The sequence below is a fragment of the Salvelinus sp. IW2-2015 genome, unplaced genomic scaffold, assembly GCF_002910315.2.
Source record: "Salvelinus sp. IW2-2015 unplaced genomic scaffold, ASM291031v2 Un_scaffold1034, whole genome shotgun sequence".
Taxonomy (NCBI): domain Eukaryota; kingdom Metazoa; phylum Chordata; class Actinopteri; order Salmoniformes; family Salmonidae; genus Salvelinus; species Salvelinus sp. IW2-2015.
Window position 1 is genome coordinate 338,912 of NW_019942696.1, and position 14,883 is coordinate 353,794.

The window sequence follows — 14,883 nt, forward strand, 5'->3', positions numbered from 1 at the left end:
CCAGTAACCGTTGCTGGATGAAAGGTAAAAATCTGTCATTCTGCCCCTGAACAACGCAGTTAATCCACTGTTCCTAGGCCGTCATTGTAAATAAGAATTTGTTCTTAACTGACTTGTCTAGTTACATAAAGGTTCAATATTTTATTTTTTATTTAATTAAGCTACATGAACAATTCATGACTCCTTTTGAGATGTAGGCCAAAGCATTTCCAGGAAGAGTTCATTCCTAGTAAAATGTTAAATTTGATCACAAGCTGTGTTATTTATAACATGAAAAGGGCAGGTTGTATTTAAAATATTACAATGTTATTACCATAACATTTATCACACAGCTATTGGTCCTTGCAGTTAACTATATGTAAATGTCTGCAAAAGTTAGCTTAATTTAACATACATCATTATCATGTTAATGGGAATAAAGTAACATTCACCATTTTATAAAGGGTATCTTATAATGCATGAATAATATACTAAATCTACCTCTGATCATGCTAATGGCTGTTTTTATATCTGGCATTAATATAATGCGTGCATGTACTGATATGGAGGCTGTGTGTGACGTTTTATAATGTACGTATTTCAACCCTTGACTAATAATGTCCTACGCTACGTATTATGTCATGTTTCATGTGGATCCCAGGAAGAGTAGCTGATGTTTTTTGCAGTGGCTAATGGGGATCCTAATAAAATACTAGCCATAAATAACACATTGTGTTTACAAATTTAAGACTATTTTGCATTCAGCATCCTACAGCGTTTAGCTATAATCAGTGCCTGGAGCCATATCAGGCTAACAACAGTTAGRAGTAGCTCTATGTACACACCAAGCGTTTAAGCTTCTTTGTGTTCCCAAATTGCGGCACGCGGTCTGAATATGACCCACGGGGTGGTTTTATTTTGGCTCCCCCCCCCCCTCAAAGTTTTCATAGAAAAAAATAAATAATAATTATTGAGAATTTTCATTGTTGGACATAAAACACTGTAAATACACCAGGAAATCAGTGATTTTAATTTTGGAAATCTGTTTCCCCAAGTATTCCCACGCATAATAAAATGTGATCGTATACAAATGTAAGCAAGGTTTGAAATGTTTATGTTTGACTAAAATATGATATCTGTTTGGGCTTCTAGTAGTGAATTTGTAGTCCACAAATGATTTGTAATTATATTCTGGCCCCTTGACCATCAGCTGAAGAAGAAAATCTTCCCGAGTCAGAATCTAGTTGATGATCCCTGACCTATGACCTCATGTGGTGATTTTAAACATGTTTTCATAAACTGAACCCTTATCTTAACAGATAAGTTAACAGTAGGGCTGTCAGTTAATCAGTTCACTTGGTCATTTAAAAAAAAACAGTTTTCAGTTTCCCCCTCTGCACGCAGACCCCTCCCAGAAAGTGCTAACAAAATTATTGCTTGAGAAATAGTTTTTCGCTAAAAAAGGTACATCATTTTTACCCAGAAATGATTTGATATTGATATAAAAACAGCTACATGGGGCCTTTAACTCTTAGCAGACACTTTAATACAAAGCGACTTGCAGCATGTGATCCCTGAGGGAGCTGAACTCACAACCTTGGCATTACTCATTTATACCAACTCAGTCTTACCTGGTCTGTGGGTTGTATCAGAACCAATAGTCAGAGACAGTCTTACCAGGTCTCTGGGTTGTATCAGAACCAATAGAGACAGTCTTACCAGGTCTCTCTGGTGTCATCAGAACCAATAGTCAGAGACGATCTTAACTGGTCTCTGTTGTATCAAACCAATAGAGACAGTCCTTACCAGGCTCTCTTGTATCAGAACCAAAGCAATACAGTCTTACCAGGTCTCAGGGTTATATCAGAACCAATAGAGACAGTCTTACCAGGTCTCTGGGTTGTATCAGAACCAATAGACAGTCTTACCTGGTCTCTGGGTTGTATCCCAGGATGTAGAAAAATGAGTCGATGCGAGCTTTGAACTCCCTGGCAGCAAAGATGTCGGAGAAATGGGCAATGTTACACTTCCCCCTGAAACACAAGACACAAAAGCAAAGGACATTTGTTTTACTGGTCAACACACAAGCACTATAAACACACTACATATACACAAACGTATGTGGATACCCTGTCAAATTAGTGGATTCGGCTATTTCAGCCACACCCGTTGCTGACAGATGTATAAAAATCGAGCACACAACCATGCAATCTCCATAGACAAACATTGGTAGTAGAATGGCCTTACTGAAGAGCTCAGTGACTCAACGTGGCAACATCATAGGATGCCACCTTTCCAAAAAGTCAGTTCGGCAAACTTCTGCACTGCTACAGGTGCCCGTCAACTGTAAGTTCTGTTATTGTGAAGTGGAAACGTCTACGAGCAACTACGGCTCAGCCGCGAAGTGGTAGGCCACACAAGCTCACCGAACGGGAACGCCGAGGACTGAAGTGCGTAGCGTGTCTGTCCTCGGTTGCAACAATCATTACCGAGTTCCAAACCGTCTCTAGAAACAATGTCAGCACAATAACGGTTCGCTAGGAGCTTCATGAAATGGGTTTCCATGGCAGAGCAGCCACGTACAAGCCTAATATCACCATGCTCAATGCCAAGCGTTGGCTGGAGTGGTGTAAAACTCGCCACCATTGGACTCTGGAGCAGTGGAAATGCGTTCTCTGGAGTAATGATTCATGCTTAACCATCTGGCAGTCCGACAGACAAATCGGGGTTTGGCGGATGCCAGGAATGAATAGTGCCAACTGTAAAGTTTGGTGGATGATAAATAATAGTCTGGGGCTGTTTTTCATGGTTTGGGCTAGGCCCCTTAGTTCCAGTGAAGGGAAATCTTAACGCTACAGCATACAATGAAATTCCAGAGGATTCTGTGCTTCCAACTTTGTGGCAACAGTTTGGGGAAGGCCATTTCCTGTTTCAGCATGACAATGCCCCCCGTGCAAAAAGCGAGATCCATACAGAAATGGTTTGTCGAGATCAGCGTGGAAGAACTTGACTGGCCTGCACAGAACCCTGACCGCAACCCCATGGAACACCTTTGGGATGAATTGGAACGCTGACTGCGAGCCAGGCCTAATCACCCAACATCAGTGCCCTACCTGACAAATGCTCGTGGCTGAATGGAAGCAAGTCCCCGCAGCAATGTTCCAACATCTAGTGGAAAGCCTTCCCAGAAGAGTGGAGGCTGTTATAGCAGCAAATGGAGGACCAACTCCATATTAATGACCATGATTTTGTAATGAGATGTTCGACAAGCAAGTGTCCACATACTTTTGGTCATGTAGTGTACCATAAGCACTATAAACACATTCAGAGCCTCCAGAAAGTATACACACCCATTGACTTTTCCACATTTTGTTCTGTTACAGCCTGAATTTAAAATGGATTAAATGTAGATTTTGTGCCACTGGCTTACACACAATACCCTGTAATGTCAAAGTGGAATCATGTTTATAGAAATGTTAACAAATTAATACAGAGGTGAAATGTCTCGTGGCAAAGAAATTAACTTTATGTCCTCAATATGAAGTGTTGTGTTTGGGGCAAATCCAATATCACTGAGTACCACTATATATTTTCATGCATGGTGGTGGCTGCATCATGTTATGGGTATGCTTGTCAGCGGCAAGGACTAGGGAGTTTAGGATAAAAAATAAACAAAATAGAGCCAAGCACAGGCAAAATCCTTGAYGAAAACCTGGTTCAGTCTGCTTTCCAACAGAAACTGCGAGACAAATTCACCTTGCAGCAGGACAATAACCTAAAACACAAGGCCGAATGTTCCTGAGTGGCCTAGTTACAGTTTTGACTTAAATCTGCTTGAAAATGTATGGCAAGAGTTGAAAATGGCTGTCTAGCAGTGATCAATTTGACTGAGGTTGAAGAATTCATTTTTTTAAATAACATGCACATATTGTACAATCCAGGAGTGCAAAGCTCTTAGAGACTTACCCAGAAAGACTCACAGCTGTAATCACTGCCAATGGTGATTCTAACAAGTATATTCTCAGAGGTGTGACTACTTATGTAAATTTGATATTTCTGTATTTCATTGTCAATACAGTTCTAAAAACATGTTTTCACTTTCTCATTATGGGGTATTGTGTGTAGATGGGTGAGATTATACTTTTATTTTATCCGTTTTAAATTCAGGCTGTAAAAGCATAATGTGGAATAAGTCAAGGGGTATGAATARGTTCTGAAGGCACTATAAACACATACTTGTCTAATGTCATTGTTATACGAGTATTTCATTATTCAGAAGCTCTACAGGTGACGTATCCAAATCCAAATAAATAAAAAAATCCCACATGCACCACCGAATAGTGAAATTCTGACAAGCCCTTAGCCATGCAGCTAAGAAAAATACGTGTTATGAAAGTATTTACTAAAAGAAACTGAAGTAACAATACAAAATAAAATAGAAAAATAATTAAAGAACAACAATACAATAACAGTAACGAGGCTATATACAGGGGGTACCGGTACAGTTCAATGTACAGGGGCACAGGTTAGTCAATGTGATTGGGATAATATGCACATATAGGTAAAGTGACTATGCATAGATAATAAAAAGAGTAGCAGCAGCGTAAAAATTGGGGTGGGGGGCAATGCAAATAGTCTAGGTAGCCATTTGATTAGCTGTTCAGGAGTCTTATGGCTTGAGGGTAGAAGCTGTTTAGAAGCCTTTTGGACCTAGACGTGGCGCTCTGGAAACGCTTGCCGTGCGGTAGCAGAGAGAACCTTCTATGACTGGGGTGGCTGGAGTCTTTGACAATTTCTAGGGACTTCCTCTGACACTGCCTGGTTTAGAGGTCCTGGATGGCAGGAAGCTTGGCCCTAGTGATTTACTGAGCCGTACGCACTACCCTCTGTAGTGCCTTTGCTGTCAGAGGCCGAGCAACCAGTCATGATGCTCTCTCGTGCAGCTGTAGAACTTTTTGAGGATCTGAGGACCCATGCCAAATCTTTTCAGTCTTCTGAGAGGGAATAGGCTTTGTCGTGCRCTCTTCACGACTGMCTTGGTGTGTTTGGACCATGATAGTTTGTTGGTGATGTGGACACCAAGGAACTTGAAGCTCTCAACCTGCTCTACTAGAGCCCCGTCGATGAGAATGGGGGTGTGCTCGGCCATCCTTTTCCTGTTGTCCAGAATCATCTATGTCTTGATCACGTTGAGGGAGAGGTTGTAAACCTGGCACCACACTGCCAGGTCTCTGACCTCCTCCCTATAAGCTGTCTCATCGTTGTCGGTGATCAGTTACCACTTATGTCCTCGGCAAACTTAATGATGGTGTTGGAGTTGTGCTTGGCCATGCAGTCATGGGTGAACAGGGAGTACAGGAGGGGACTGAGCACGCACCCGAGGGGCCCCCGTGTTGAGGTTCAGCGTGGCAGATGTTACCTATCCTTACCACCTGGGGGCGGCCCGTTAGGAAGTCCAAGATCCAGTTGCAGAGGGAGGTGTTTAGTCCCAGTGTCCTTAGCTTAGTGATGAGCTTTGAGGGCACGTTGGTGTTGAACGCTGAGCTGTAGTCAATGAACAGCATTCTCACATAGGTGTTCCTTTTGTCTGTGGATCTGTTGGGGCGGTATGGAAATTGGAGTTGGTCTAGGGTTTCTGGGATAATGGTGTTGATGTGAGCCATGACAAGCCTTTCAAAGCACTTCATGGCTACAGATGTAACTGGTACGGGTCGGTAGTAATTTAGGCAGGTTACCTTYYTGTTCTTGGGCACAGGGACTATGGTGGTCTGCTTGAAACATGTTGCTATTACAGACTCGGCCACGGACAGGTTGAAAATGTCAGTGAAGACACTTGCCAGTTGGTCAGCACCTGCTCGGAGTACACGTCCTGGTAATCCGTCTGGCCCTGCGGCATTGTGAATGTTGACCGGTTTAAAGGTCTTACATTGACTATAGAGAGTGTGACCACATCAGCTGGTGCTCTCATGCATGTTTCAGTGTTACTTGCCTCAAAGCGAGCATAGAAGTTATTTAGCTCGTCTGGTAGGCTTGTGTCACTTGGCAGCTCACGGCTGTGCTTCCCTTTGTAGTCCGTAATAGTTTGCAAGCCCTGCCACATCCGCCGAGCYTCCGAGCCGGTGTAGTAGGATTCAATCTTAGTCCTGTATTGACGCGTTGCATGTTTGATGGTTCGTTGGAGGGCATAGCGGGATTTCTTATAAGCTTCTGGGTTAGAGTCCCGCTCCTTGTAAGCGGAAGCTCTACCCTTTAGCTCAGTGCGGATGTTGCCTGTAATCCATGGCTTCTGGTTGGGGTATGTACGTACGGTCACTGTGGTGACAACGTCATCGATTTGTGTGGGTATTCCAGTCTGTGTTAGCAAAACAGTCCTGTAGCTTAGCATCTGCGTCATCTGACCACTTCCGTATTGAGCGAGTCACTGGTACTTCCTGCTTTAGTATTTGCTTGTAAGGAGGAATCAGGAGGATAGAGTTATGGTCAGATTTGCCCCCCCAAAAGTTATTATTTAACTAGGCAAGTCAGTTCAGAACAAATTCTTATTTTCAATGACGGCCTAGGAACAGTGGGTTAACTGCCTTGTTCAGGGGCAGAATGACACATTTTTACCTTGTCAGCTCGGGGATTCAATCTTGCAACTTTTCGGTTACTAGTCCAACGCTCTAACCACTAGGCTACCTGCCGCCTCAATGGAGAGCGAGGGAGAGCTTTGTACGCGTCTCTGTGTGTGGAGTAAAGGTGGTCTAGAGTTTTTTCCCCCTCTGGTTGCACATTTAACATGCTGATAGAAATTAGGCAAAACTGATTTKAGTTTCCCTGCATTAGAGTCCCCGGCCACTAGGAGCGCCACTTCTGGATGAGCATTTTRTGTTTGTTTATTGTCTTATACAGCTGGTTTTAGTGKCAGCATTGGTTTGTGGTGGTAAATAGACAGCTATGGAAAATATAGATAAACTTTCTTGGTGAATAGTGTGATCTACAGCTTATCATGAGATACTCTACCTAGGGCGAGCAAAACCTAGAGACTTCCTTTATATTAGATGTCGTGCACCAGCTGTTATTGATAAATAGACACAGACCGCCACCCCGTGGCAGCTGATCTATCTTGTTGATGCACCGAAAACCTATGTTGTCGTTCAGCTACGACTCYGTGAAACATAAGATATTACAGTTTTTAATATACCGTTGGTAGGATAGTCTTGATCAGAGCTCATCCAGTTTGTTATCCAATGATTGCACGTTGGCTAATAGGACTGATGGTAGAGGTGGATTACCCACTCGCTGTCGGATCCTTKCAAGGCACCCCGAKCTAAGTCCCCAATATCTCAGTTTCTTCTTTATGCAAATMACGGGGATTTGGGCCTTGTCCGTTGTCTGAAGTAAATCCTTCTAGTCCAACTCAGACAATTTCTTCGTCCAGTACGAGGTGAGTAATCGCTGTCCTGATATCCAGAAGCGCTTTCCGTTCATAAGAGACGGTGGCAGAAACATTATGTACAAAATAAGTTACAAAATAAATGTGAGAAAACACACACAATAGCACAATTGGTTAGGAGCCCATAATACGGCAGCCATCTCCTCTGGCGCCATTGTAGGATCAGCATAGCTTATATTTAGTTGTGGCAGCGGGTATCTATAGTGAGTGTGTCAGTTGGTTGTGAGTGATGAGTTTGAGATCTAGAGTCTAATAAACTGCATGGTTTCCTGAGTCGTAGTGGGAGGACCACACACCATATCATTGCGCGTATTATAATATTTGCGCGTAAAGGCGTTTCCACCGCCATTTCTCACATATTGAATTTTGCAGATCCCAACCATTTCGAAAAATAAACAAATTATCGGAATGTATACGACTGTACCAAAACTTCCTGTTTCCATCACAGCTGTCTTTTTATTTTTTATTTTAATCCGGTTTATTCTCATAAACGGTGGATGGAAACGTGGTTGAGGTTAAATAAAGTGTGCTTTAGCAATTTACCCCATTTTGCTACCCGTTAAAATTAAATAGAAGCTGTGCATGCTGCTGGATACGTCACCTATTTAGCTCCTCAAAAACACAATGACATACTTCTAACACAATTACATTAGTCAATTGTGTTTATAGTGCTTGTGTGTCTGAGCCCGTAGCCACCAGCTGAACCCTCSATCCTTCATCCCTCCCTCGARCCTTCATCCCTCCATTCATCCTTCATCCCTCCTTCATCCCTCCATTCATCCTCCCTCCATCCTTGATCCTTCATCCCTCCATTCATCCTTCATCCCTCCCTCCATCCTTCATCCCTCCATTCAATCCTTCATACCTCCATTCATCCTCCTCCATCCTTGATCCTTCATCCTCCATTCATCCCTCCATCCTCTCACTCCTTCATTCCTTCCATCTTGATCCTTCATCCCTCCATCCTGATCCTTCATCCTTCCCTCCCTCCATTCCACCTTCCCTCCCTCCATTCATCCTTCCTTCCCCTCCCTCCTCCTCAGCTTCCTCCCTCCCTCCGCCGAGGGATGATGTGCATCAGACAGACCAAGACAGAGACAGCTGGACTGTGAAATGCAACCTGTGTTGCTCTGCTCTTCCGACGTTATGACCCCAACAAGCCAGTTCACACACACACACACACACACACACACACACACCACACACACACAACACACACACACACACACACACACAACACACACAGTTTGACATCCAGCAGCGTGTCTGTCTGTGTGTCTGGCCCCATCACCATGACAAACATCAGCAATGGTCTCTTCAGGCAGACTTGCGTCTCAGCTAGGAACAATGACTTCCTCTACTAGATCAAAGGAATAAGGAGTCTGCATGTCTGCCTGTATGTTATGTCTGGGTCTGTTGTTGTGTGTGGTGTCTCCGTGTTCTGTGTGGCCTATGTTTTCGCGTGTCTATAGGTGTCCTCCGTGTGTGATCTGTGTCCTCCGTGTGTTGTGATGTGTCGTGCTCGTGTGTGTCGAGCGGGCAAACAATACAAGCATCCTGCCTGGAATTCCCTCTCTCCATTTATATAAAGTTAATTAATAAGTCAATCAAAGAGCTGCGTGTGTGTGTGCATGTGTGTGTGTGTGTGTGTGTGGTCGTGTGTGTGTTTGTGTGTGTGTGTGTTGTGTGTGTGGTGCGCGCACGCAGGACAACTGGCTGCTGAATTTAGCCTGCAAATCACTGGAGTTCTCCGAGAGATGAGAGAGATAGAGAGAGCTGCCTATCTCTGTTTCACAGATGGTTGGCGTAAGGGGTAGTGTGAGTGATAGTGTGAGAAGTGTGTAGTGGGTTGTGAGTTGGTGTGAGTGTGTGTGGAGAGTGTGGAGCAGAAGGGGAGAAGAAATCGACATGAGCTCGGAGAAAGAGAAGACTATCTGGTTTCCGATAGACCAATCACCATGCCTGTCTCTCCCTTTCCTTGTATCGACAGAGCGGTAATGACTATCAGCTCAAGTGTGCTGTGTGTTGCCCTAACTGTGTTTCAATTAATTCGCCAACTTGCACAGGATATAACACTGTAAAACAGTATACAGTGAAATTCCGCTAAATGAGAGCTCTTTTTTTAAGCTATCGCTGCCGTCATAATAGAGAGATAAATGTATTAAGTCCTGAATAAAACCAGTAAGCTACTAATCCAATATGACAGGTCAGTACCGATTGTTCAATATAACAGCAAGTTGTTCAAAGTAGCGGTGTGGGTTGTAATATGACAGTCAGTTACACCATTGTTCAATATACAGGTCAGTACCCTTTGTTCAATATCAGTAGTCCCTTGTTCAATATACAGGTCAGTAACCCTTGTTCAATATGCAGGTCAGCACTTGTTCAATATTGCAGGTCAGTAATTGTCAATAGCAGGTAGCACCTTGTCCCAATATAATACAGGTTCAGTACTCCTTGTTCAATATACAGGTCAGTACTTGGTTCAACTTATGCAGGTTCAGTACACCTGTTCATAGCATTGTCACTTTCATATGCAGGTTCAGTACCACCCTTGTTTCAATATGCAGGTCAGTCACCTTGTCATGCATACTCATATACAGTCAGTACTTTGTTCAATTAACAGGTCAGTACCTTGTTCAATATACAAGGTCCAGTACACTTGTTCAATATGCAGGTCAGTACTTTTGTTCAATGTACAGGTCAGTACCCTAGTCCAATATACAGGTAGTACCTTGTTCAATATGTAGGTCAATGTACCACCTTTGTTCAATATACAGGTCAGTACACCTTGTTCAATATACAGGTCAGTACCACCTTGTTCATATAGCAGGTCAGCACCCTGTTCAATATGCAGGTCAGTACCACCTTGTTCAATATGCAGGTCAAGACCTTGTCCATATACAGGTCAGTACCTTGTTCAATATACAGGTCAGTACCTTGTTCAATATGCAGGTCAGTACCCCTGTTCAATATAGCAGGTCAGTACCACCTTGTTCAATATGCCAGGTCAGTACCACCTTGTTCAATATGCAGGTCAGCACCTTGTCCAATATACAGGTCAGTAACCTTGTTAATATACAGGTCAGTACCTTGTTCAATATCAGGTCAGTACCTTGTTCAATATGCAGGTCAGTACCTTGTTCAATGTACAGGTCAGTACCTTTGTCCAATATACAGGTCAGTACCTCTTGTCCAATATACAGGTCAGTACCTTGTTCAATATGTAGGTCAGTACACTTGTTTCAATATACAGGTCAGTACCACCTTGTTCAAATATCAGGTATACTTGTTCAATATACAGGTCAGTACCACCTTGTTCAATATCAGGTCAGTACATGTTACATCAGGTCAGTACACTTGTTTCAATATACAGGTCAGTACCACTTGTTCAATATACAGGTCAGTACCACTTTGTTCAATATACAGGTCAAGTAACCCTTGTTCAATATACAGGTCAGTACCACCTTGTCAATATACAGGTCAGTACCTTGTTCAATATACAGGTCAGACCCTTTTCAATATACAGTCAGTACCTTGTTCAATATACAGGTCAGTACCACCTTGTTCAATATGCAGGTCAGTACCATGTTCAATATGCAGGTCAGTACCACCTTGTAATATACAGGTCAGTACCACCTTGTTCAATATACCAGGTCAGTACCACCTTGTTCAATATACAGGTCAGTACCATTTGTTCAAATTTATACAGGTCAGTACCACTTTTGTTCAATATACAGGTCAGTACCACCTTGTTCAATATACAGGTCAGTAACCACCTTGTTCAATATACAGGTCAGTACCTTGTTCAAATACAGGTCAGTACCACCTTGTTCAATATGCAGGTCAGTAACCTTTGTTCAATATGCAGGTCAGTACCTTGTTTCAATAAATACAGGTCAGTACCACCTTGTTTCAATATACAGGTCAGTACACCTTGTTCAATATGCAGGTCAGTACCTTGTTCAATATGCAGGTCAGTACCTTGTTCAATATACAGGTCAGTACCACCTTGTTCAATATACAGGTCAGTACACCTTGTTCAATATACAGGTCAGTACCTTTTGTTTCAATATGCAGGTCAGTACCTTGTTCAATATACAGGTCAGTACCTTGTTCCAATATCAGGTCAGTACTTGTTCAATATGCAGGTCAGTACCTTGTTCAATATACAGGTCAGTACCTTGTTCAATATACAGGTCAGCACCTTGTTCAAATCTATGCAGGTCAGTACCTTTGTTCAATATAACAGGCAGTACCACCTTGTTCAATATACAGGTCGTACATTGTTCATAATACAGGTCAGTACCACCTTGTTCAAATATACAGGTCAGTACCTTGTTCAATATACAGGCCAGTACTTGTCATATCAGGTCAGTACCTTGTTCATATGCAGGTCAGTACACCTTGTTCAATATACAGTGTCAGTACCACCTTTGTTCAATATACAGGTCAGTACCCTTAGTTTCAATTATACAGGTCAGTACAATGTTCAATTACAGTCCAGTACCACTTGTTCAATTATACAGGTCAGTACCACTTTTCAATATACAGGTCAGTACCACCTTTGTTCAATATACAGGTCAGTACCTTGTTCAATATACAGGTCAGTACCACCTGTTCAATATACAGGTCAGTACCACCGTTGGTTCAATATACAGGTCAGTACCTACTCTTGTTCAATATGGCAGGTCAGTACCTTGTTCAATACTGCAGGTCAGTACCTGTTTCAATATACAGGTCAGTACCAACTTGTTCAATATACAAGGTCAGTACCACCTTTGTTCAATATACAGGTCAGTACCACCTTGTTCAATAGCAGGTCAGTACCTTGTTTCAATATGCAGGTCAGTACCTTGTTCAATATAACAGGTCAGTACCACCTTGTTCAATATACAGGTTCAGTCCACTTTGTTCAATATACAGGTCAGTACCTTGTTCAATATGCAGGTCAGTACCTTGTTCAATATACAGGTCAGTACCTTAGTTCAATATGCAGGTCAGTACCTTCAATTGCGTCATACCTTGTTCAAATGTATGTAAGGCTTGGAATAGGTCAGTACCCTTGTTCAATATGACAGGCAGCACCTTGTCAATTATGTCAGGTCAGTACCACCTTGTTCAATATACAGGTCAGTACCACCTTGTTCAATATACAGGTCAGTACCACCTTGTTCAATATGCAGGTCAGTACCTTGTTCAATATGCAGGTCAGTACCTTGTTCAATATACAGGTCAGTACCTTGTTCAATATGCAGGTCAGTACCTTGTTCAATATGCAGGTCAGTACCTTGTTCAATGTCCAGTGGTACTGGACTGTTTGCATATACAGGTCAGTACCAGCTGTGGCGGTCATGAAATTTTGTCAGCTGGTGACAGTCTAACAAATAACTGTCAGTCTCATGGTAATTGACCAGTAATGAACATAATCACATTTAGCATCTCCTACCTTCCACACACAGCCTACAAGCCACTGATGCAGACCTTTGGAACATCAACATTTTAAATCTAAGTCTAATAAATCCATGTAATATAGTCTARACCWTCACAATAAATKRATTATTTATTTTAGACAGGTCTAAAGAAACAGGATATGAAGAAAATGTAATCTACTTCAGAAGAACAGAATAGCATACTCTGAGTTGTCTTTATGTTAGGTCCTGATCTGGCTATGCTACACTAGTTCATTTAGCAGACAAGATTTGCTTTGAATTCTGTGGCGTTATTTTATAGTATGAAGAATACAATTGAACCAAGCTGAATAAAATAGAAAAGATGTTTCTCCAAACTATTTGAGGGAGTGAGCAAAACAACACTATTCTGTGTTGAGCGGTTAATAAAGAAACATGTACTCCTATCTGCTTAATTTAGACTTATTAATGTAACTTTAGTTGTGATAAAAATGTTGGGCTATTGTTTTGATTTTTAATACATTCTAAGTCTGCATGATGCCAATCTAATGATGAGTTGAAAAAAGTTGTATGAAAGGCATGAGCTCTGCTTTGTTTCTTGTGCAGGCTGTACACACTTCATCAGTCTATCATTCACAATTTGAAAAGAACTTGATAATGCCTCAAATTTTCCGACTGCATCCCCTTTGTGTGGCTATAATCCCCCTAAAAATATCCATGCCTTTTGCGGCCAGTTGCACCGTTGGGCTGAATATAATCATTATAATTCCCTTCTCCCCGCTGCGTGCCGAAGCACGTCTCAATCACAAGGCTCTCAGTCACATGATTGGGTCTTTTTGACAGGCTACAAGTGAAGACAGACACATCCGGGACGCAACTGCGAACATCCTTATCCAATTATGAGGCGCATATTGAAGATATTGGAAGAACTGTCCACATTTACTTTTCGTCAGCCAACAAGATGAGTTGTAGGCCTAACGAACAGCAAAAGCACTAGCCTATGTCAATCTACAATACCCATAGTACAAAAGTCAACCTATTCTATTCTGTGCGAGAAATAAATATTCCAAACATAGTCCGGGACAGTTGTGGGATGCGATAGATCCTAAATTAATACAACAAGCATAAAAAAAACWAAGAAATGAGACTGACGTAACAGATGAGAACGTTTAGCTTAAAATGTTAATAAACTATTAGGCTATTTCTTCACATTATAAGCACAGTAATGCGCACATGGCAGTAGGCTATAAGCACAAATGTTCCATTAGCAGGAAAAAACACCATTATTAAAAGTGACCACAAATGTAATTAATGCTTTTATTATAAAGTTGCATTTTTAAAATGGGGGAAATTATCTTCCCCAAACTTGAAACTCACACGCTAATGTGCTTAATTTTAAGAAATTATATGGCCACTTTAGTTGTAATACAAACCTTATTAAAACATATAGGCCTATGGGCTAGGCTACATGAGGTGTGCGACTATGATTTGAAAACATCCCCCCCCAAAAAAGCTTGAGTTGTTTGGCTTAAGCTGGGCATCATTCACACGTGATAGGCTAAAAACTCTCTCAAAACGTTTGGCCACGACTGTACAGGTCAGTGTCAGTAACTTATTCAATGTGCAGGGGTACTGGTGTGGTACATAAGTGACAGGGTTGAAAAGTGACTGGTAGCAAGAATATATAAATACTTATGGTAATATACAAATGGTAATATATACAGTGCCTTCATAAAGTATTCATACCCCTTGACTTAACCACATTATGTTGTGTTAAAGCCTGAATTCAAAATTGATGACAGGTTTTTTTCTCAAMAGCACAGTGGTCTCCATTAGGAAATGGTAAAAAATAATATGGAACTYCCCAGACGCTGCCTAGAGCTGGCCGTCCAACCCAACTGAACAACCGGGCAAGAAGGACCTTGGTCAGGGAGGTGACCAAGAGCCCAATGACCACTGACAGAACTAGAGTACCTTGGCTGAGATGGGAGAACCTGACAGAAGGACAACAGTCTCTACACAAGCAACTTCAACCAAATCTGGAATTTATGGAGACTG

The 14,883-nt window shown here is 42.0% G+C and overlaps 1 pseudogene; it reads right to left on the reverse strand.

The window, feature by feature from the left end:
• LOC112069509 (arginine-glutamic acid dipeptide repeats protein-like) overlaps positions 1 to 14,883 on the reverse strand; it is a 135,403-nt pseudogene that overhangs the window by 109,030 nt on the left and 11,490 nt on the right.